This window comes from Meriones unguiculatus, assembly GCF_030254825.1.
Source record: "Meriones unguiculatus strain TT.TT164.6M chromosome Y unlocalized genomic scaffold, Bangor_MerUng_6.1 ChrY_unordered_Scaffold_25, whole genome shotgun sequence".
In the NCBI taxonomy this organism is placed as follows: Eukaryota; Metazoa; Chordata; class Mammalia; order Rodentia; family Muridae; genus Meriones; species Meriones unguiculatus.
Genome location: NW_026843710.1, coordinates 3,618,430 through 3,641,634, shown reverse-complemented (window position 1 = coordinate 3,641,634; position 23,205 = coordinate 3,618,430). Strand labels below are relative to the sequence as shown.

General features: G+C 36.5%; 1 non-coding gene across 1 annotated transcript; it reads right to left on the bottom strand.

Moving 5' to 3' along the window:
* Positions 1–9,330: 9,330 nt before the first annotated feature.
* On the bottom strand, positions 9,331–9,437 carry LOC132651767 (U6 spliceosomal RNA). Its single transcript, XR_009589331.1, has one exon. It is a non-coding gene; the product is annotated as a U6 spliceosomal RNA (small nuclear RNA).
* Positions 9,438–23,205: the final 13,768 nt, after the last annotated feature.

The window sequence follows — 23,205 nt, the reverse complement described above, 5'->3', positions numbered from 1 at the left end:
TGTAGTGGTAGTGCCAGGACTGCTTGTTGTGAGGCGCCACCTGAGCTCATGGTGTGTCAGGTAGCTGGGTAACTACTAGTTCATGGCTAGGATTCTCTGCTACATAATGAGTTACTGGAAAGCATGCCTTACAAAGAAATACTCTGCCCTCCATTAGTGGACTCTTTTCTCCATGTTAAAATCGTTGTAAATGTTGTCAACATGTTATTTTTATTGATTATGTGGGAATTTTATATTACATATATTACACTCTTTACCATTGCTCAATGGTTGAAATCCCTTCCCATATGATACAGTAATTTATTTTCTTTAAAATACATCAATAGTATACATAGTATACATGTATACTATCGTATCATCTGCAAATAGTGATGCTTTGACTTTTTCCTTTCTGATTTGTATCCAATTGATCTCCATAAATTTCTCTAGCAAGGATTTCCAGAACTATGTTGAACAGATATGGAGAAAGTGGACAGCCTTGCTTTGTTTCTGATTTAAAGGGGATCACTTTAAGTTTCTCTCTGTTTAGTTTCATGTTGACTATAGGCTTGCTTTAACTTGCCTTTACTATATTTAGATATGTACATTATATCCCTGATCTCTCCAATACTTTAAACATGACTGACTTTTGTTTTTTTCAAATAATTTTTTAGCATTTATGGAGATTATCATGTTTTTTTTCTTTTAGTTTGTTAATATGTTGGGTCACATTGATGGAAATCCAAATATTGAACCTGGAAAGAAGCCTCCTTGGTTGTAGTGGATGATATCTTTGATGTGTTCTTGTATTCATTCAAAGACATAAAGTACCTTGGTGTGACCCTAACCAAGCAAGTAAAATACTTGTCTGAAAAACAAAAATTCAAGTCTCTGAAGAAAGAATAAAAAGAAGATATCAGAAGAAGGAAATATCACCCATGCTCATGGCTTTCAGTCTTAGCAGTGTAAAAATGGCTATCTTACCTGAAGCAATCTACAGATTCAATGCAATTCCCATCAATTATTTCCCATCAATTATATCAATACCAAAACAATTATTTATAGAACTTGAAAGAAAATTCTCACCTTCATATGGAAAAATTAGAACCCAGAATTGCTAAAACAATCTTCTATAATAAAAGACCTTCTGGAATTATCTCCATCCTTGATCTCAAGCTGTACTATAGAGCAACAATAATAAGAACTGTATGGTACTGGTATAGAAACAGAATGGTTGATCAATGGAACTGAATAGAAGATCCAGAAATAAACCCACTAATTTATGGATACCTGATATTTGGCAAAGATGCCAAAACCATACAATGGAAAAAAGTTAGCACCTTCAACATATGGTGTTGGTCTAACTGGATGTCTACATGTAGAAAAATGAAAATAGATCCATACTTATCAGCCTGCACAAAATTAAAGTCCAAGCAGATGAAAAACACCAAAATAAAACCAGAAACTTTAAAGCACTTAGAAGAAAAGCTGGGGAAGAGCCTTGAACTCAATGGCACAGGAGACAACTTCTTGAACAGAACACCAACATCACAGGCTCTAAGAGCAACAATCGATAAATGGGACCTCATGAAAATGAAAAGCTACTGTAAAGCAAAGAACACTGTCATAAAAAAATGCAAAAGGCTACAGATTAGGGAAGACTCTTCAAGTCTCTATGTGACAAAGGACTAATGTCCAGTATATACAAAGAAATAGACAAGTTGATAAGGAACAAAACAAGTAATCCAATAAAAAAAATGGGGAACAGAGCTAAACAGAGAATTCTTAATAAAGGAATATTGAATGGCAGAGAATCACTTAAAGAAATTCTTAATGTCATTAGCCATCAGAAAAATGCAACTCAAAAACGACTCTGAGATTTCACTTTTACACCTATCAGAATGTCGAAGATTAAAAACTCTGAGTAGGACAGTTTTAGAAAACCAGCACAGTTGGGAAACTTAAATTTCCTGCTGGATCCCTAGTTCATGTCATGTTTGCTTTGGGAGGAAGTGGGCGTGTCTATAGCTTAACTACTGTCTTAATGTGGCACAGTACCATCTTTGGTTTGGGTAAAGAGGCCCTGCCTCCAGCACACCTTCCTGTCTCTCCACGTGTTTCTCTCCTCCCCCCAAGCTGCTTTCCTTTCACTTCTAGCCCAGTGATTTCTTCTTTTAGCTTTCTTTTCCCAAGCTTTAAGAAAAAAAGTAAAATAAACTAGTATCTTTTCTCCCTGATTTCTGTACACTTTACTCTTATATTTTAAATTCCTTATCTAATGCTTTATATAATTTATATAATTTTCTCATTTGTTTGCATTTATAAGTCTTAATCATAATTAACTTTATCTTATCTTTTAGATGAGGCCACAAGGAGCATCATTTCAAATAGGTATAGATTTTTATAAAAATTCAAAGTTACATTTTACATTTTACATTTATGATTCAACCCTGCTTCTAAATAAATTTTATATAATAAAAAATTTCAAAGTTATAAATAGCTATTCAAATTAAGTTGGTTTATGTGTTGCTTAAATATAATTTTAAAATTGCTTTATACTCTTCTGCTCAGGGGTTCATTGTTATGTACAAATTATTTACCAATATTATAAAATTAAGATCTATTAATTTTACAGGTATTAATCTATGTTAAAACTGGGCCAATTTGCAGAAACTCTATTACCAAAAGATTAAAATATGCTTGGTTAATTTTAAATTTGGTTTATACTGTTCTGCTAAACTGTTGGTTTTAAACTTATGGTTCAAGGGTTTGTTATTATGTACAAGTTGTTTACCAGTGTTCTAAGTTGAGATCAATTAATTTAAATATATATATATTTATGTTAAAACTGGGTCAATTTACTATATCTCTACTATCAAAAGGTTAATATAAGCTTGGTCTTGTTCTCTTAAAATTATGTTATTAATCTGTAGCGTGGACTTAGACAATTATAAGCTATAAACTTTTATATTTTATATCATACAAAACACTTATGCTCTCACTCTAATAAATTATATTCATGACATTTAAGGTTCTAACTTAGCAAGGACAAAACCTAAAGTACTGGTTGATATTTACAGGTTAACAAATGCAAGCTAATAGTCATATCATAGATAGATATTTATAGTCCTGCAGACGCAAATATGGCCTCACTGCAATTTTTAATAAACAGCTGAGGATGGTCATTGAGTCACCATATAGGAGGTGATAAAAATTGAGGCATCCCGAAGGGCTCTAAATTTATACCTAGCTGTGTTCAGAAGCTGCTGGTGTTCCCACAAAAATGCAAGATGTATGTATAGCCAAAAAGTCCATTCCACCAGATGATGTGTTCAAATGCAGCCAAACGGATGCTGATCCTGGTGCTGACACACCACCGAAGATGGCTGTTGGCAAACTGGCCTCTGGAAGTCAAAATGATTTCAAGCAGGCTTGTCTTCTGTGCCCAGCCATGAAGGTTCAACCAGCACAAAAGCACAGACACTTTCAGCCTTTTAGCTCATTGGCCTGGCAGAGGACAGATGGCTTCTCAACTTACAACCTCCACAGCTCTCCCACAGGTCTGTTTTTAACCTCAGAATGAGGTCCCACAGATATATTGCCAAATTCTGTGTTGGGAGACTTCAAGTGCCTTTCCAATTCTCTTTATATGCAGGAGACCAGGCCTTAAGCCTAAGTACTAGAGCTGCAATTTTCAGGCCTACACAGAGACTTCAGGTGCCTTCCCAGTTCTCTTTATATACAGGAGAACCAGGCCTTAAGTCTGAGTCCTAGAGCTGCTCCTTTCAGGTCTAGACACAGTTCAGACTCAACAAACAGGCCAAAATGAAACCTTTAGCTAAAGGACAATAAATGTTCACAGCAGTTTCAACTATGTCTCATGGTAAATAACTAAATACAAAGGTCCCTCTCAAAAACCATATTTGAGTGATGTCTTAAGGTTAATAAATACAAGTTATACATGTTTGAGAGTCTAAAAATGTGTCTTAAGGTTGGTAATGCAACTTATAAATGAGGGTCTAAAAAATGTTTTAAGGTTGGTAAATGCAAGTGATAAAGGTTACAAGGTCTAAGGTGATTTAAGGTATCTTAAATAGGTAAAAAGGCTTAATATTTCCTCCTGTTGTTATGCTACTGTTGTATTGACTGTCCAGAGTTTTAACCTTTATCAATAGGGCTCTAATTTATTAATCTGATCTGAAACAAAAACATTCCACAATACCACTATTCCACTATTATGGTCCTAAGCTCAAGATTGTAAGCCTCCATAATGTGTATATACTTATACTAAAAGTATAAGCTTATACTAAAAGTATAAGTGAGTTTCCATTTTACTTCATAAATGGCTTTTGCCTTTTCAGAGTTCTCGTTAAAAAGTACTTATGCTGTTAACATATATGTGTCTACTGCCTTTTTCTCAATGCACAGTACAATTGTTATATTAACATGTCTAAAGCTGGTAACTTTTTCTCAATACTTCCTTTCCTGGCTACCAGACTGCTGTTTACTGCATGCAACCACTGACTAGATTGGTGAGTTAATTCCATTTTCTCAGCATAAATGCCTCTCTTGGTAGGGGAAGCTTGACCGCAGAGCTCCTGAAACTTCCTACTTTTGAGAAGGAGGGACTTCCCCTCAGCCATCGCCTTAATTGCCTAGGTTTGACCCTCTATTCTTACCTCCATTTTAGGGCCATGCTCTGCCTTGAGTGATACGCCCTCTCTTGCACACAGTTCTTTCTCCCCACTTGCTTGACCTCTCGCCCACTCATGGGACCCCTCTCGCCCACTCGTGGGAAGATCTAGAGCTAGGCAAATTGTCATGTTTTGCCCATGCCACTGGGCACCTCACCCTGGTCCCTGGCCAAGAGCTGATGTGCTATTGGACAGGTAGCACCCCTCTTGCTCAGAGTCATACTTTCCCTTGGAATGCCACTGGAAGGTCTTGACTTCTCAGCCCCCAGTGGGAGATGCCCAGATGCCCACACTCGAGATAGGATCTCCTCCGGAGAATTTTAAGTTTCTACACCTAGTGCCAGCTGGCACCAGGGCCTCTAAGTTTGCATGCTTCTGTAATTAAACCTCATCTCAATGACAGATCGAAAACAAAGCCTTCCTTAAATATTGCCATTTGATTGGGTAAATAAAGCTTCCTGCAGGTAGACAGAGGTTCCCATGTACAAGCCTCATCAATCCAAACCTTTCAATGAATACCTACAGGATTTTCTTCCCTACTCAACTGTTATCTTTTGCCTATATATGTGTTTCAGTGTCCTGCCAGACACAGATGTTTCCTGTAGCCACAACAGCGCCAAAGCATCTACAGGTGTTCAACTCTGGCCTCATGGACTTCCAACAAGCTGCAGGTGTTCAGCTCTGACCTCACAGACTTCCAACATGCTGAACCTGCACCTTCACTCCCAGCCATGGATGTTCTTGCAAACCCTGGAAAGCATCAAAGCAGCCTATTCTTCCTGGACTTGGCCAACATTTTGACCTCCCTACAGCACCCCCAGTGTCAGCAGGAAGTAGCCAGAAGAGAATCTATTCACTTGTTGATAACAAAAGGCTGAAATGGTGTGCTTCATGACTAGGACAGGTGGCTCCAGGTTCTCCCAGAGTTCCCCAGTCCCTATCTGCTGCCTTGCATGGCTGTCAACTCTATTTACAACTGTCTACCCTAAATTTTCCAGGGCAGAGGCTTCCTTTACTCTTGACCTTACAATCTGACCATTTTGTTGCTATAATTCAGCTCTCTCTCAACCTCTTGCATGACAACCAAAAGCTGCTTCCAATGAGTCTAAATTCATATACTTTATTTTACTTTATAAAAAGCAGCCCAAGCTCCCCATTTTTAATTATAGAAAAGGGGAGCAATGTTAGTATTTTGGAACACAACCTGCTTCTGGGTTGCCCAGCAACCGATGTTGTCATCATGTGTCGTCAGCCAGCCAGCCATTTGACCTTACCTGGAAGGTGTGGTTACCTTGTCCCCTTTAATGATTGGCCTGCTCTTTGATCACCTTCCCCTTAAGAGGGAGCAGCCTTAGCAGGCCACAGTAGAGGACAATGCAGCCATTTTTGATGTGAACTAATAGACTAAGATCAGAAAGGAGAGGAGAACCTCCACTATCAGTGGACTTGGGGAGTGGCATGCATGCAGAAAGGGGAGGGAGGGTGGGACCAGGAGGGGAGGAGAAAGGGGATTATGAAGGGATACAAAATGAATAAAATGTAATTAATAAAATAACATAAAATAAAATTAAATTAAAAAAGAAATTAAAAAGGCAAAAAGGCAAAAAAAAAGGGCCAATCCAACATGTGGTCTCTCTCTTACTCTTGCTCCATGTCTTATTTTCTCTCTTTTACTCTCTACTCTCTCTCACTCTATCTTATGCTTTTTCTCTTTCTCTGGGGCACCCCATTCTCCCTTTCCATCTCTCTTTCCCCACCATGCCCTGCTACCCACTTCCACCATACCCCCCTAATAAACCTCTCACAGAGAATATCGGTTGTCCCCCTGCTTCATCTCTTTTTAATTAATAACATCAGGTATACTATCTTATCATCTGAAAATAGTGATACTTTGAATTCTTCCTTCTGATTTAGATTCCCTTGATGTCCTTCAATCTTCTTATTGTTCTAGCATGGACTTGCATGAACTATGTTAAAGAGATGTGGAGAGAATGAGCAGTCTTGCCTTGTCCCTGATTTCAGTGAGATTGCTTTAAGTTTCTTTCCATTTATTTTGATGTTGGTTATAGGTTTGCTGTATATTGCCTTTACTATGTTTAGATATGTGCCTTGTATCCCTGATCTCTTCAAAACTTTAAACATGAATGGATGTTAGATTTTGTCTATATGGATTTCCATACATTGAAAAACTCCTACATACCTGGGATGAAACCTACTTGGACATAGTTTATGATATCCTTGATGTGTTCTCCTATTCAGTTTTCAAGTATTTTGTTGTGTATTTTTCCATCAATGTTCATAAGGGTGATTTGCCTGAAATTATCTTTTTTTTTTTTTTTGCTGGGCCTTTGTGAGGTTCATGCCCGAAGGTGACTGTGGCTTTATAGAATGTGTTTGATAGTCTTTTTTCTGTTTCTATTTTGTGGAATAGTTTGAAGATAACTGAAGTTAGCTCTTCTTTGAAGGTCTGGTAGAATTCTGTGTTGAAACCATGTGGTCCTGAGCTTTTTTTGGATTGAAGATTTTGATGAGTGCTTCTATTTCTTTGGGGAATATAGGACTATTTAATTGACCTTCCTGGTCTTGATTCAGTTATATTAAGTGGATCAATCAAGGAAATTTTTTGTTTCACTTAGATTTTCAAATTTTGTGGTATATAGACTTTTGAAGTAAGTACTAATGATTGTTTGGATTTCCTCAGTATCTGTAGTTATGTCTCGCTTTTCATTTCTAATTTTGCCTATTTGGATGGTGCCTTTCTGCTTTTTGGTTTGGCTAAGGGTTTGTCTATCTAGTTGATTTTCTCAAAGAACCAGCTCTTGGTTTCACTGATTCTTTCAATTGTTTTATTTGTTTCTAAGTGATTGATTTCAGCCCTGTGTTTAATTATTTCCAGCCATCTGCTCCTCTTGGGTATATTTGCTTCCTTTTTTAATAGGGTTCTTAGGTGATCCATTACATTACTTGAATGAGATGTCTCAGATTTCTTCTTGAAGGCACTTAGTGCTATGAACTTTCCTCTTTGCACTGCTTTTATTGTGTCACATAAAGTTTGGGTATGTTGTGGCGTCATTTTCATGGAATTCTACAAAAACTTTAATTTCTTTCTTTATTTCTTCCCTGATCCCAGCTGTCATTTAGTAACAAGTTGTTCAGTTTCCATGTGTGTGTAGGCTTTTTGCTATTTCTGTTGATGTTGTGTTCCAGCTTTATTCAATGGTGGTCAGATAAGATACAAGGAAGTATCTTCTTGTATCTGTTGAGGCTTACTTTGTGAACAACCATAAGGTCTATTTTGAGAAAGTTCCATGAGGTGCTGAGAAGAAGGTAAATTCTTTTGTGTTTGGGTTTAAAGTTCCTTAAATATCAGTCAGGTCCATTTGATTCATGCCCTCTGTTAGAGACATTGTTTCTTTATTTAATTTCTGTTTTGTTGACCTGACTTTTATTTTATTTTATTTTTTTTAGAGTGGGGTGTTTAATTCTCCCTCTATTAATGTGTGGGGATCTACATGTGGTTTAAGATTTATTAATGTTTCTTTTTACCTATGTGGCTGCCCTTGTATTTGGGTCATAGATGTTGAGGATTGTGATGTCTTCTTGGAGAAATTTTCCCTTGATGAGTATGAAGTGCCCTTGCCTATCTATTTTATTAGATATTAGAATGGCTACTCCTGCTTGCTTCTTGGGTCCATTTGTGACTTAGGTGTGTTTCTTGTATGCAACAGATTGCTAGGTCTTCTTTATGGATCCATTCTGTTATTCTGTTTCTTTTTATTGTAGAATTGAGTCCATTGATGTTGAGAGAAACTAATGACCAGTGTTTGTTAGGTCTTTTGATTTTCATATTGGTTGTGGTAGTAAGTTTGTGTGTTGGTTGCTTTTTGTTTTACTATAATGAGGTTAATTATGTCCTGTGTTTTCTTGAAATTAGCTGGTTTTCTTGGGGTGTATTTTTCCTTCTAGTGTCTTCTGTAACGCTGGATTTGTGCGTAAGTATTGCTGATTTTTTTTTTGTCATTGAATATTTTGTTTTCTCCATCAATGAGGACTGAGAGTATTGCTGGGTATAGTAACCTCTGCTGACATCTGTGTTCTCTTAGGGCCTGCATGATATTCATCCAGGCCCTTCTAGCTTTCATAGTTTCTGTTGAGAAGTCAGGTGTGATACTAATGGGTTTGCCATTATATGTTATTTGGCCTTTTTCCCTTGCAGATTTTAGTATTTTTTCTTTTAGTATTTTTATTTACTGTTTTGATTATTATGTGGTGGGACTAATTTATTGGGTGTTCTGTATATCTCTTATATTCTTATTGGCCTCTTCTTTAATTGGGGAAATTTTTTTCATTGATTTTATTGAAAATATTTTCTGGGCCTTGGAGGAGGGAATCTTCTTTTACCTGTATTTCTATTATTTTTATGTTTTGTCTTTTTAAGTTGTCTTGAATTTATTGCATGGTCTTTGTCAGGAATTTTTTAGATTTAACATTTTCTTTGACAGATACATCAATTTCTTCCATTGTATCATCAACACCTGAGATTCTTTCTTCCATCTCTTGTTGCCTATTGCTCACGCTTAGCTCTGTAGTTCCTGTTTTATTTCCTAAATACTTTCTCTCCACAAATTCCTCTGTTTGTGTTTTCTTTAATTTCTCAAAAAAAAAGGAATGCTTCACGAATTTGAATCTCATCCTTGCCTATGGGCCTTGGTAATATTCTCTCTATTGTTCCAATTTTAGTATAGGTGCTTCTGAAGAGAGCACTACATATTTCTTTGAAATAGTCATTAATAAAGTTATGTGTCCATGTCTTGAGTTTCACATTATCACAGATTCCATTATTATTTATTAAATATACAGATATGTCCTCAGTTGATGAATTAGTTTCTGTGAAAATGCTCCCTGACCTAGGCAAATCTTTGAACAAAAATAATTTAATTGGGACATTGCTTATATTTTTACATAGACCATCCCAGATGTCACGTCAGCAAGCAGTCATCTTGTTTTAGTCCTTCCCAAAACTGAGAGTTTTCATATTGAACCATAAGCAGCAGGAAAAGAGAGGGAGACTGAAAGTGACAAAGAGAGAGCTAGAGAGACAGATTCAGAAATAGAGAGATGGAGAACAATAGAAACAAAGATATAAAGTGACAGAGACCTAGAGATAGAGACTCCATTCTCTCTGGTAACTTTCTTTGTCAGAGCAACCACAAAGTACAAAGGTCCTATAATATAAACCCAAAAGGAATTATATTTTTATTTATTTTTTATTAATTACACTGTATTCACTTTTACCCCTTAAAGCCCCATCCCTTCTTATCCCACCTTCCCTCCCCATTCTCCACAATGCCCCTCCCCAAGCCCACAGTAGCAGAGATCTTTCTCTGCCTCCTTGTCATCTGAGTCTCTTCTGATCTCTTCAAAAGTGGCTACATTCTCTTTCTGTGTGGTGTGCTAAGGCTGCTCCCCCATCACAGGGAGGTGATCAATGAGAAGGCCAAGCAGTTCAAGTCAGAGGTAGTTCCTGTTCCTCTTACTATGGAACACACTTGGACACTGAAATGCCATGGGCTACATCTTGTGCAGAGGTTCTAGGTTATCTCCATGTATGGTACTTGGTTGGAGTATGAATTTCAGAAAAGACCCCTGTGCTCAAATTTTTTGGTTATGTTTCTCTTCTTGTGGAGCTCCTGTCCTCTCCAGATCTTGCTCTTTCCCACTTCTTTAATTAGATTCCATGCAATCTGCCCAACAGTTGGCCATAAGCATCAGCATCTGCTTTGATAGTCTTCAGGGCACAGCCTTTCAGAGGCCCTCTTTGTCAGGCTCCTAAATTGTTCCCTGTTTTCCCCGGAAACTTCCAAGGTCTAAAGAACATGACTGACAATCTCCTTTGAAAAAAATGTTGAATATTTCCATAATGGAGTATTATTCAGCTAAGAAAATGACATCATGATATTTCCAGGCAAATGGATGGAACGAGAAAAAAAAAATCATTTGCTGTGAAGTAAGTAAAATGCATACAGAGACCCACGGTCTGATAATTGTGCAGAGAGAGAACTTAGAACACACAGGTCTAAATGGGATTTCTCTATGAAATTCTCCCTCACATCAGAACTCTGAGAAGCCTGCAGGAAAAGAGGCAGGAAGATTCATAAGTACAGGAAATTGAGGACACAAGGAGAACAATGCCCTGAAAATCAGGCCAAGGTGGAAGATGATGCAGCTAGCCTTAATGAGACCTGATGAGGTAGGTTCAGATAGAAGGGTGAGGAGGTCCTCACCTATCAGGGAAGTAGAGAAAGGGCCTAGGGGTAGAAGAGGGAGGGTGGATGGCACTAGAAATAGAAGAGAAAGGGGGCAGCAGAGGGGATAGAAGGTGAACAAATTATAATAAAAATACATGAGACAAAAATGTGTTCAATGTGATTTAGTATAGAGATCTTCAGGACTGATGGTTTCTTCTTGGGAGTGGTACCAAGGTACAGCAAGGACAAACTCAGTTTTCTTTAAGGGACATGACATTGAGACCCTGATCACCTTCCAATTAGTATATTAACAACACATACTGAAATTGATGTATTTTAAAGAAAAAAAAATAGGGTAACACATGGTAGAAATTTGAACCTGGAAGCAAAGGAAAAAGATTTTAATTTATATATGTGAATTTCCCACATAAGCAAAAAATATTTGGACAACTTTTATGAAGACTTTTAACAAGGAGAAAAGATTCTGCTAAAAGAAGGCAGAGTTTGACTTTGTAAGGCATGCTTTCCAGGAACTCATTATGTAGTAAAGTATCGTAGCCATGAACTAGTGACCAAGACCCATGATTAGGGGGCACCACTGAATAAACAGTCCTGGCACTAACACTATATTTTGAGATTTTGTGTGAAGAACAAGAGCAGGAATCATAGATATTCTTGTGTCCTAGGTACACAACATGGACATATTTCTCTATCCTGAATGCCCAGTTTTAATTGTAAACCCCAGGAGCAGAAGGGTTTCTCTCTGACCACTGAGTAGGACACAGATGCTGATCCAGCCAGGTCAGCCAAGGCAAGCCTGCTCAAAGAAGATGGCAAAACTGTGTAGAACAGCACCAGCTGTTGAATAGTTTATTACCCCTCACTTCTCTTTTTACATACACAGATCATTCTTTGTTGGAGCCAAACCAGTCCCAGGAATTATCTGGTTTCCATGTCTCTTTTCCCTACTCTTAATGACTCCATACCACACAGAATGCTAGGCCCTGCCAGCATCTACATCAACAAGAATATGAAGGTACATTTGGTGATTATATAAGTAACTGATCAGTTAAACAACCTAGGAAATTTCAGATCCAAGACCACAGTAGGAGACCATCTTGTCTTTGGGTACATTCCCCTTAATCACATATCAATTTGAAGCTTATCTACTAAGGAAGCTGTCCAATTAAATAAACATTAATGTTTAATTTCTTACTTCACATTGTCACAGAGTTAAACAGGCGTAAAGGTGTGGGTCTGGATAAATGGATGAGATAAAGGCTTGTAGGGTTTCAGAAGAGGATTCACATATGCACAGGATCAGAGATACTGGACACTGAGGATAGTGTGTTAACTCATGTCCATGGAAACATCAAGATTGTCTTAAGTGCTGATTGGCTGAGAGGGAGAATAATTTCAGAAACAGGTGAAAACCAGTAGGAGTTTCAAGAGCCAGTTATTTAAAGTGCCAAATGGAAAGCCTGCTTGAGATAATAACTCAGCAACCCTACATGCCTTATTCTGGGTAGTTGAAAGCACAGAACCCTCAAATGACAGTTCCTGCGTCCAAGACTCTTAGTTCTGCAAAAGTGTCATATATTTCTTTCAAGTGGTCAATAATAAAGTCCCGTGACTTTTCCATTATGGCAGATTCCATTATAGTTTGTTAAATGCACTGATATGTCCTCAGTCAGTGAATTACTTACAGTGAAAATGCTCCCTGACCAAGGCAACTCTTTGAACAAAAAGCTGAGTAATATTCCAATTTTAGATGGACTACAATTTCTGTAACATTTTTTAATGTGGGGTGGATCTGGGTCGTTTCTGGCTTTTACAAATAAAGCTGCTACAAACATGTTTGAGCAAATGTCCTTATTGTGTACTTGAGACTCTTTTGGATATATGCCTGGAGGTGAATGGCTGAATATTGAAGATTCACTAGTTTTAGTTGTCTGAGATAGCACCCAGGTTGTATTTTTCTACATGTAGACATCCAGTTTTACCAGCAACATTTGTTGAAGATGCTATCTTTTTTCCATTGTTCCATGGTTATGGAATCTTGTTCAAAGACCATGTGTCCATAAGTGTGTGGGTATATAACTGGGTCTTCTTTTTGGTTCCATTTATCCACAATTCTGTTTCTATGCCATTACCAGGCAGTTTTATTACTGTTGCTCTTTAATACACCTTGAGATCAGGGATCTTTCTTCAGAGACTTAAATTTTTTTTTTCATACAAGTTTTTTACTTGCTTGGTTACAGTCATACCAAGTCACATTACGTTTCTGACAGAATACAATTACCCATCAAAGATATCATCCACTATGACCAAATAGGCTTCATCCCTGGTGTGCAGGGGTGGTTTAATATGCAGAAATCCTTCAATATGATCCAACATATAAAAAAAGAAAGAAAAAAAACATTATAATCTCCTTATATGCTGAAAAAGCATTTTCAGAAATCCAACATCCATTCATTTTTAAAGTATTGGAGAGATAAGGGATACAAGGCACATATCTAAATATAGTAAATGCAATGTACAACAAGCCTATAGCCAACATCAAACTAAACTGAGAGAAATCAGTAGCCCTCCTGTATACAAAAGATAAAAGGGCTGAGAAAAACTTAGAGAAACCAAAGTAATTAGGAGGCCATACCTCCTAATCATAACCAGACATTTCCTGACTGGGGACTCCACATGTAAATAGATGGGCTTTGAGGGGACATTGCAATTCAATCACCATCAAAAAGAAGAAGATGGAGGGAATTCTAGGCTGAAAGAATATAGTTATCCTGAAAGTTTGTCATTCAATATAATGTTTAAATTCCCAGCAACTTCCAATGATGAAAGAACAGGACTGACAATCTCCTTTGGGGAAAACGTAGAATATTTCCATAAAGGAGTATGATTCAGCTAAGAAAATGACAACAAGATATTTTCAGGCAAATGGAACCAGGAAAAATCATCCTGGGTGAAATAACTGAAATAAAGAAACATAAATATCATATGTATTCAATTATTAGGAGGTCTCCTAATACTGGGGGATTACATACCAATAGAACATCTATTTTGATGAAACCAGTCTTCCACTAGGGGAATTTGATAGCAGTTAATTGAATTGTTGGGCTGTGGTTCCAGTGGAAACTGCCAAGCAAACCAGACTGTTGTTATTAAATTATGTTGCTCTCCACACTCAACTGATAGATCAGTGCCATGTTTTCGATCCACAAAGATGTTTCCTTCTGCATCAAATGGGATTGCATACAGAGACCCACAGTCTGATATTATGCAGAAAGAGAGCTTAAAACACTAAGATCTAAATGGGATTTCCCTATGAAATAATACCTTCCATCAGTTCTCTGATAAGCCTGCAAGAGGGAAGGCAGGAAGAGTGTCATAAGTAGAGGGAATTGAGGACTCAAGGAGTTCAATGCCCTGAGAATGAAGCCTCATAGGAAGATGATGCAGAAAACCTTGATGAGACTTGGCAAACTAGGGTCAGATAGAAGGGGTGGGCATTGCCTATCAGAGAAGTAAAAAAAGAGCATAAATATAAAGGAAGGATGGGATGTGGGATTGGAAAGAGTAAAGGGAGGGGGGTAGCAGAGGGGATACAAAGTGAAACAATCCTAATGAATAAATACATAAGAAAAAGTGTGATCCAGGTGATAAATTATAGATCTCTTCAGGACTGATGGTTTCTTCATAAGATTGTGACATTGTGCAGCAATTATTAACTCTGTTTTGTTTAAGAGATTTGGCACTGAGACACTGATCATGTTCCAATGAGTATATGAAAAACAATTACTTCAATTGATGTATTTAAAAAAATAGTGTGACACATAGGTAGGAATTTGAACCTGGGAGCAATGGAAAAGGAGTATAATATATGTAATATGAAATTCCCAGATAATCAATAAAAATAATATCCTGATAAGTTTTACGATGTTACAAATTTCTCTAACTGGAAGGCCCATATATAACCTGTAAACCTTAGGATGAGAAGGATTCCTCCTTGACCACCAAGTAGGACATATCTGTCATCCATCTTGGTCAACCAAAGCAATCCTGCCAATAGAGGGTTGGCAACACTAGTATGCAACAGCACCAACTATCAAAAACTTTATTGCCCCTCTATTCTCTTTTTCCATACACTGATCTCTGTTTCAGCCAAAACAGTCTCAGGAATTGTCTGATTTGCATCTCTTTTCTGTGCTCTGAAAGACTCAATACCACAGGGTACCCTAGACCCTGCCAACCTCTTGTATCAATAAGACTGTGAATTTACATTTAGTGAGTATGGGAGTTCACAGTCACAACCTAGGAATTTTCAGATCCAAAACCACAGGAGAGGACTATATTGTCACTCTGTACAACTCCTTAATTCCATATCACATTGAAGCTTCTCTATTTAGGAAGCTGTCCATTTCAATAAACATTAAAGTTTCATTTTCTATATGACATTGTCAAAAAGGTAAACAGGAGTAAAAGTGTGTGATATAGATAAAGAGATGAGATAAAGGTTTGCTGGGTTTCAAAAGAAAAAGTCACTGTGCACAGGATCAGAGAAACTGCACACTCAGTAAAGTTGGTTTACTCCTCTCCATGGAAACCTCAGGATTCTCTTAGGTGCTCATTCGTTAGGAGGGAGAATGATGTCAAGAACCAGGTGAAAGCCAGTAAGAGTTTCAGGAGCCATTTATTAAAAGGGTCAAGTAGACAAGAAACTTGAGAGAAAGGCTGAGCAGCCCTACATGCCTCAATCTTGGCAGCTGAAATCCCACAACCAGTGATGTCAGTTTCACTATATACATGTCATATATTTGTTTCAAGTGATCATTAACAGTCACCTGTTTTTGACATGTGACTTTCATAGCATCACAGATTCCATTACTCTTTATTAAATGCAAAGATATGTCCACAGTCAGTGAATTACTTACTGGAAAAACGCTCCCTGAGCAAGGCAACTTTTTGAACAAAAAGAGTATAATTAGATCTTTGCTTAAATGTTCAAAGAGACCATCAAGGATATTGCATCAGCAAACACACATCTTATTGTAGTCCTTCTGCAAAACTATGATACTTTCATACTGAACCACAAGCAGCAGTCAGAGAAAGGGAGACAGTGAGAGACAAAGATAGAATGAGCTAGACAGATACAGAAATAGAGACTGAGACAGAAAGAAACAAAGATATAAAGTGACAGAGACTAAAAGACAGAGACGCTATTCTGTCTGGTCACTTTCATTGGAGGGACTTCTAGGCTAAAAGTACATAGTTCCTTATTCAATACAATGATTAAAATTCAAACAACTTCCAAGTTAAAAAGAACAGGAGTGATGATCTCCTATGGGGAAAGTGTAGTATATTTCCACAAAGGAGTATTATTCAGTAAGAAAATGACATCATGTATTTTTCAGGCAAATAGATGGAACAAGGAAAAATTGTCCTGGGTGAAGTAACTACAATGCAGAAAGACAAACATGGTATATATTCACTTATTAGGAGGTCACCTAATAGTCAGGGATAAAGTTCCAATAGTCGATCTATTGTGAACAAACCAAACTTAAGGTAGGGGTATTGGTTGGCAGTTAATTGTGTTGTGGGGCCAGAGTATTCTATGGCATTTTTTCAAGCAACCCCAAGATGTTGCAATTAAAACATGTTGTTCTTTGCCCTCAACTGATCAGTCCCATGTTCTTGTATCCACAGTGATACTTCCTTCTGCATTAAATTGAATTGCATACAGAGACCCACAGTCTGATATTATATAGAGAGATACCTTAAAACACCCATCTCTAAATGGGATTTCCCTAAGAAATACTACCTCAACTCAGAGCTCTGGGAAACCTCCAGGAGAAGAGCCAGGAAGAGTGTCATAAGTAGAAGAAATTGAGTACACAAGAAGAACAATGTCCTGAGAATCAGGACACAGAAGAAGATAATGCATCCAGCCTTGACGAGACCAGATAGACTAGGATCAGATAGAAGGTGGAAGAGGACTACAATAAGATGACTCCTTGTGACATGACATTTGTAAAAATGTCTGTAAAAATATGAGCAAAGTCCCAATTAAGTGTTTTTTATTCAAAATTTGCCTTTGTCAGGGAGTATTTTCACAGTAAGTAATTCACTAACTGAGGACATATCTGTGCATTTTACAAATAATAATGGAATCTGTGACAATGTGAAACTCACATGTCAAGGACATGGGACTTTATTAATGACCACTTGAAAGAAATATGTGACATTTTTCATGAACTAAGAGTCTTGGACACAGGAACTGTCATCTCTGGGTTGTGTGCTTTCAGCTGCTCAAATTGAGGCACATAGGGCTGCTCAAGCAGGCTTGCCATTTGGCCCTTTTTATAACTGGATAGTGAAACTCTTACAGGCTTTCACCTGTTTGATGAAATCAATCTCACTCTAAGCTAATCAGCAACTAAGAGAATATTGAGTTTTCCATGAAGATGATTAAACAAACTTTCCTCAGTGTCCAGTATCTCTGATCCTGTGTATATGCAAATTTTTTCTGTGAAACTGAACAAACCTTTATATCATCCCTTTATTCAGGAGCCTAACATATACTTCTGTTTAACTCTATGAAAATGTCATGTAGGAAATGAAAGTTTAATTATACTTTATTTAATTGGACAGCTTCCTAAGTAGGGAAGCTTCAAAGTGATGTGGGATTAAGGGGATTGTGCCGAATGACAAACTGGTCTCTTACAGTGGATTTGGATCTGAAATTTCCTACGTTGTGACTTTGAACTGAGGAGTTACTCCTGTACTCACTAAATGGTCATTCACATTTTTATTGATACAATAGGCTGGTAGGATTTAGGGTTCCCTGAGGTATTAATTCTTTAAGAACAGATAAAAGAGAAGGAAACCATATAATTTCTTGGACTGGTCTGGCTGAAATAGAGAAAGATTGGTGTCTATTAAAGGAGGAATGAAGGGCAAGATATTAAAAGGCACCTGTTGATATTCCACACACTATTGTTTGCAACCCTCTATGAGCACGGTTGCCTTGGATGACCTGGCTGGATGGGCAGCTGTATCCTAATCAGTGATTAGTAAACACCTTTCCTAGTTCTGGGGTTTACAGGTAAATTTTGGCAATCAGGACAGAGAATGGATAGGTGTTATATGCCTAGGGTACAAGAGCAGCTGTATTACATGCTGTGGTCCTCCTCAATACCCTCTAAAGGTAGTGTTAGTGCAAGTACTGTTTGTTCAGAGATGCCACCTGAGCTCATGGGGTCTGACATAGCTGGATAACTACTAGTTCATGGCAAGGATTCTCTGTTACATAATGAGTTCTTGGAAAGAATGCCTTACAAAGTCAAATCCTGCCCTCCTTTAGTGGAATCCTTTCTCCATGTTAAAAGTCATTGTAAAAGTTTTCAACATATTATTTTAATTGGTCATGTGGGAATTTCATATTACATACATTACACTTCTTTTCCATTGCTTCCAAGATCACCCAACTTTTTTAAATACATCAATTGAAGTAATTGTTGTTCATATACTCATTGGAATATGATCATAGTCTTAGGGCCAAGAACCTTAAAGAAAACTGAGTTCATCATTGCTGCACACTGGCATCATCCCAAGAAGAAGCTGTAACACCCAAATGAGCTCTATACTTTATCACTTTGATCACACTTTTTCTTATGTATTTATTCATTATGATTGATTCACTTTGTATCCCCTCTGCTACCCCTCCCTCTTCTCCTCCCATGCCACCCACCCCCTCCCTCTATCCCTATGTCCTTTTTTTTAGTTCCTTGATAGGCAAGGTCCTCCTCACTCTTCTGACTCCAGGATTTCAGGTCTCATTAAGACTCTCTGCATCATCTTCCTCTGAGGCCTGGTTTTCAGAGTATTGTTCTCCTTGTGTCATCATTTCCCTCTACTTATAACACCCTTCCTGGCTCCTCTTCTGGAGGCTTATCAGACAACTGAGGGGAGGGAGAATTTCATAGGGAAATCCCATTTACAGCTTAGTGTTGTAAAGTCTCTCTCTGCATAATATCGGACTGTGGGTCTCTGTATGAAAACACATTTGATGCAGAAGGAAATATCATTGTGGATCTAATAACATGGCAATGATCAATCAGTTCAAGGTAGAGAGCAGCATATTTTAATAACAACAGCTTTGGTTGCTTGAAAATTTTCATATGGTGCCTTGGCCCAACAGCACAATACACTGCCACTGAAACCCACAGTAGAAGACTGGTTTGGTCAAAATTAGATGGCCTATTGGAACTATATTCCCCACTAATTAGAAGACCTCCTAATAAGTGAATACATAGCATATTTGTCTTTCTGCATTTTTGTTACTTTACCCAGGATGATTTTTCCTTGTTCTATATATTTGCCTGAAATACCATTATGTCATTTTCTTAGGTGAATAATACTCCATTATGTAAATATTCCACATTTTCCCCAAAGGAGATTGTCAGTCCTGCTCTTTAGAACTTGGAATTTGCTGGGACTTTAATCATTGTATGAAATGACAAACTATCAGGATAAATATATTCTTTTAGCCTAGAAGTCCCTACACCTTCTCCCACTTCTTGTTGATTTGAACTGCAATTTCTCCTTACAGCTCATCTATTTATATGTTGAGGCCTCATTGAGGAAATGTCTGGGAAGTGTGAGGAGGTACGGCCTTGTTATATAATAAAATTCCTGTTGGAGTTATATTGTAGAAGGGTGTGCTTTGAGGTTGTTATGCCAATGAATGTGACCAGACAGAATGGTTCTCTGTCTTTGTCACATTATATCTTTGTTTCTGTAAGTTTGCTCTCTCTCTTTCTGAATTTGTCTCTTTAGCTATTTCTTTCTCTGTCTCACTCAGTCTCCCTCTCTCTGCCTGCTGCTTGTAGCCCAGTATAAAAAGTTCTTAGATATACTAAAGGACTACAACAATTTTCTGCTTCCTGATGTGAAATTCTGGATAGTCTCTGTAAAAATATTAGCAAGGTTCCAATTAAAGGCTTTTTGTTCAAAAATTTGCCTTAGTCAGAGAGCATTTTCTCAGTAAGTAATTCACTGACTGAGGATATACTTGTGCATTTAATAAATAATATTGGAATTTGTGATAATATGAAAGTCACATGTCAAGGACACTGAACTTTACTAATGACCACTTGAAAGAAATATGTGACAGATTAACTGAACTAAGAGTCTTGAACACAGGAACTGTTATCTCTGTGTTGTGTGCTTCCAGTTGTCCAGATTGAGGAATGTAGAGCTGCTCAGCCTTTCTCTCAAGCAATAACTGGCTCCTGAAACTCTTACTGGCTTTCACCTGTTTCATTTCATCATTCTCCCTCTCAGGCAATCAACACATAACCATTGTGATATCATAATAGCATCGGGATGTCACGATGAATTTTCAAGTCATGATGCCATTGTGATTTCATAAAAGCATTGTGGTGTTATCATAGCAACGAATATTCTAATATCATTGTGAAGTCTTACTGTTGTGAAGTCATAATAGCTTTTTGATTTCAAAATTTCATTGTGACATCATAACACAATCATGCCTAAGTACCATTGCGAAGTCATAATATCATTGTGATGTCATATTAACAATGTGAAATCATATCATCGATATGTCATATATATTATGACATATTATAATGTCATAATAGAATTGTGATTTCAAACTGCCTTTGTGATGTCATAAAATATTGTGATTTCCTATCATTGTGATGTGTTAATAGCATTGAGATATCATAAGAGCATTGTAAAGTCATCAGAGCATTGTAAAATCATAGTACCATTGGGATGTCTTAATATCATTGGAAAGTCTTACTGTTGTGAAATAATAATAGCATTGTAAGTCCACTGTGATATATAACACGATCATGTTTTAACAGCACTTGATGTCATCAAGCATTGTTATGTCATAATAAAATTGCGATGTCATAATAGCATTATGAAATTCTAAAACCACTGGGATGTCATAACATTGTGATGTCATAATAGTATTATGATGTCATAATACTTTGTGATGTTTTAATAGCATTTTTATTTCATATCATTGTAATCTCATAATAGCATTGAAATATCATAATATTGTGAAGTCATAATAGAATTGTCATAAAAGCATTTAGTTGTCACACCATTGTCCTGTCATAATACATTTTTGAAGTCATAATAGGATTGTGATGTCATAATAGAATTGTGATATCATAATAGCATTGTGATGTCATAAACATATTGTGAAATCATAGTACCATTGAGATATTATAACATTGTTTTATCATATGTTATGACAAAAAACTTTTGTGATGTAGTAATAGCATTGTGCTTTAATATCATGGTGATGTAGTAATAGCATTGTGATGTAGTAATAGAATTCTGATGTCATAATGTCATTATGATGTCAAAATTTTATTGTGAGGCATACCAGAATCATGTAGTAATAGCACTGTGATGTCAGAATAGCATTAGGATGTCATGATAAATTTTGATATTATGAGGCCATTATGATATCATAATACCTTTGGTATGTCATATCATTGGGATGTCCTAATAACCTTGTGAAGTCATAATAGAATTTTGATGTCAAATTTACATTGTGATGTCAAACCACAATCATGTTGTAATACCATTGTGATTTCATAAGAGCAATGGGATATCATGATGAATTTTGATGTCATAATGCCATTGTGATATCATAATGGCATTGTAATGTCATCATAGCATTGTGGCATCAACATAACATTGTAGTTTCATAATAGCATTGTGACGTCAAAATTTCTTTCTGATGTCATACTACAATCATGTCATAATAGGATTGTGATGTCATAATAGCATTGGGATATCATGATAAATCTTGATGTCATGATGCCATTGTGATCTCATAATAGCATTGTGATGTCATAATAGCATTGTGAAGTCATAACACCTTTTTGAAAGCTTAATAGCATTCTTATGTCATCATAGCAATGAGATGTCCTAATTCCATTGAGGTGTCACAACACAATCATATTGTAAGAACATTGTAATGACATAATACCTTTGTGAAGACATATCAGCATTGTGATAGTATAATATCATTGTGATGTAATCATAGTATTGTGATTTCATAATAGCATTGGGATATCATGATAACAGTGGGATTTTATAATAGATTTGGGATGTCACAATACCATTGGGATGACATGACATTTTTTAAGTCATCATAGTATTAGGATATCACAATATCATTATATCATGATATTGTGATATCCTAATACTATTGTAATGTCATAATAAAATTGTGATGTCATAATATTATTTTGAAGCCAACATATCATTGTGATATCCTTATACTATTGTGATATCATAGTTGCATCATGATATCATCATAGAATTGTAACGTCATAATTCCATTGTTATATCAACAACTCCATGTATCTTCATACCACAATCAATCCTAAAAGCATTGTGCTATCATAATAACATTGGGATGTAATAATGAATTTTGTTGTCATAATACCATTGTGATATCATAATGACTTATTGATGTCATCAGAGCATTGTAAAGTCATAATAGCATTGTGAAGTCAAAACACAAATGTGATGTTGTTATAGCATGTGATGTCATAATACCATTTTGGGGTTATAATAGCATTGTGATGTCCAAATAGCATTGATATTTCATACCATTTCAATGTTATTGTAATACCATTGTGATGTTATAATACCTTTTTGAAGTCATGATAGATTTGTAATGTTATAATACCATTGTGATATCATAATGCCATTGGGAAGTCATACTAGCCTATTTAGGTCTTTGCATGATTGTGAAGTCATAAAACCATTTTGATGTCATCATAATATTGTAATATCATAATAGCATAGTTATCCTTCATAGCATTGTAATGTCATCATTGTATTGTGAAGTCATGACACTATTATTGTAGCATAATAGCATTGTGATGTCATTATAGCATTGTGATGACATAAGAGCATTATAATGTCAACATAGCATTCTGATATCACAACAGCATATGGAGCTCATAAACCCAATATGAAGTTATCATAGTATTTTGATGTTATCATAGTATTGTGATGTCCTATTACCATTGTGAAGTCATCTGGTTGTAAATCATAATAACATTGTGATGTCATAATAGCATTGTAATGTCATGAAACCATGTTTATGTCATAATAGTATTGGGATATCATGATGAATTTCGATGTCAAAATGCAATTGTAATGTCATAATATCATTGTAATGTCATAAATGAATTGTGATGTCATAACATCATTATGAT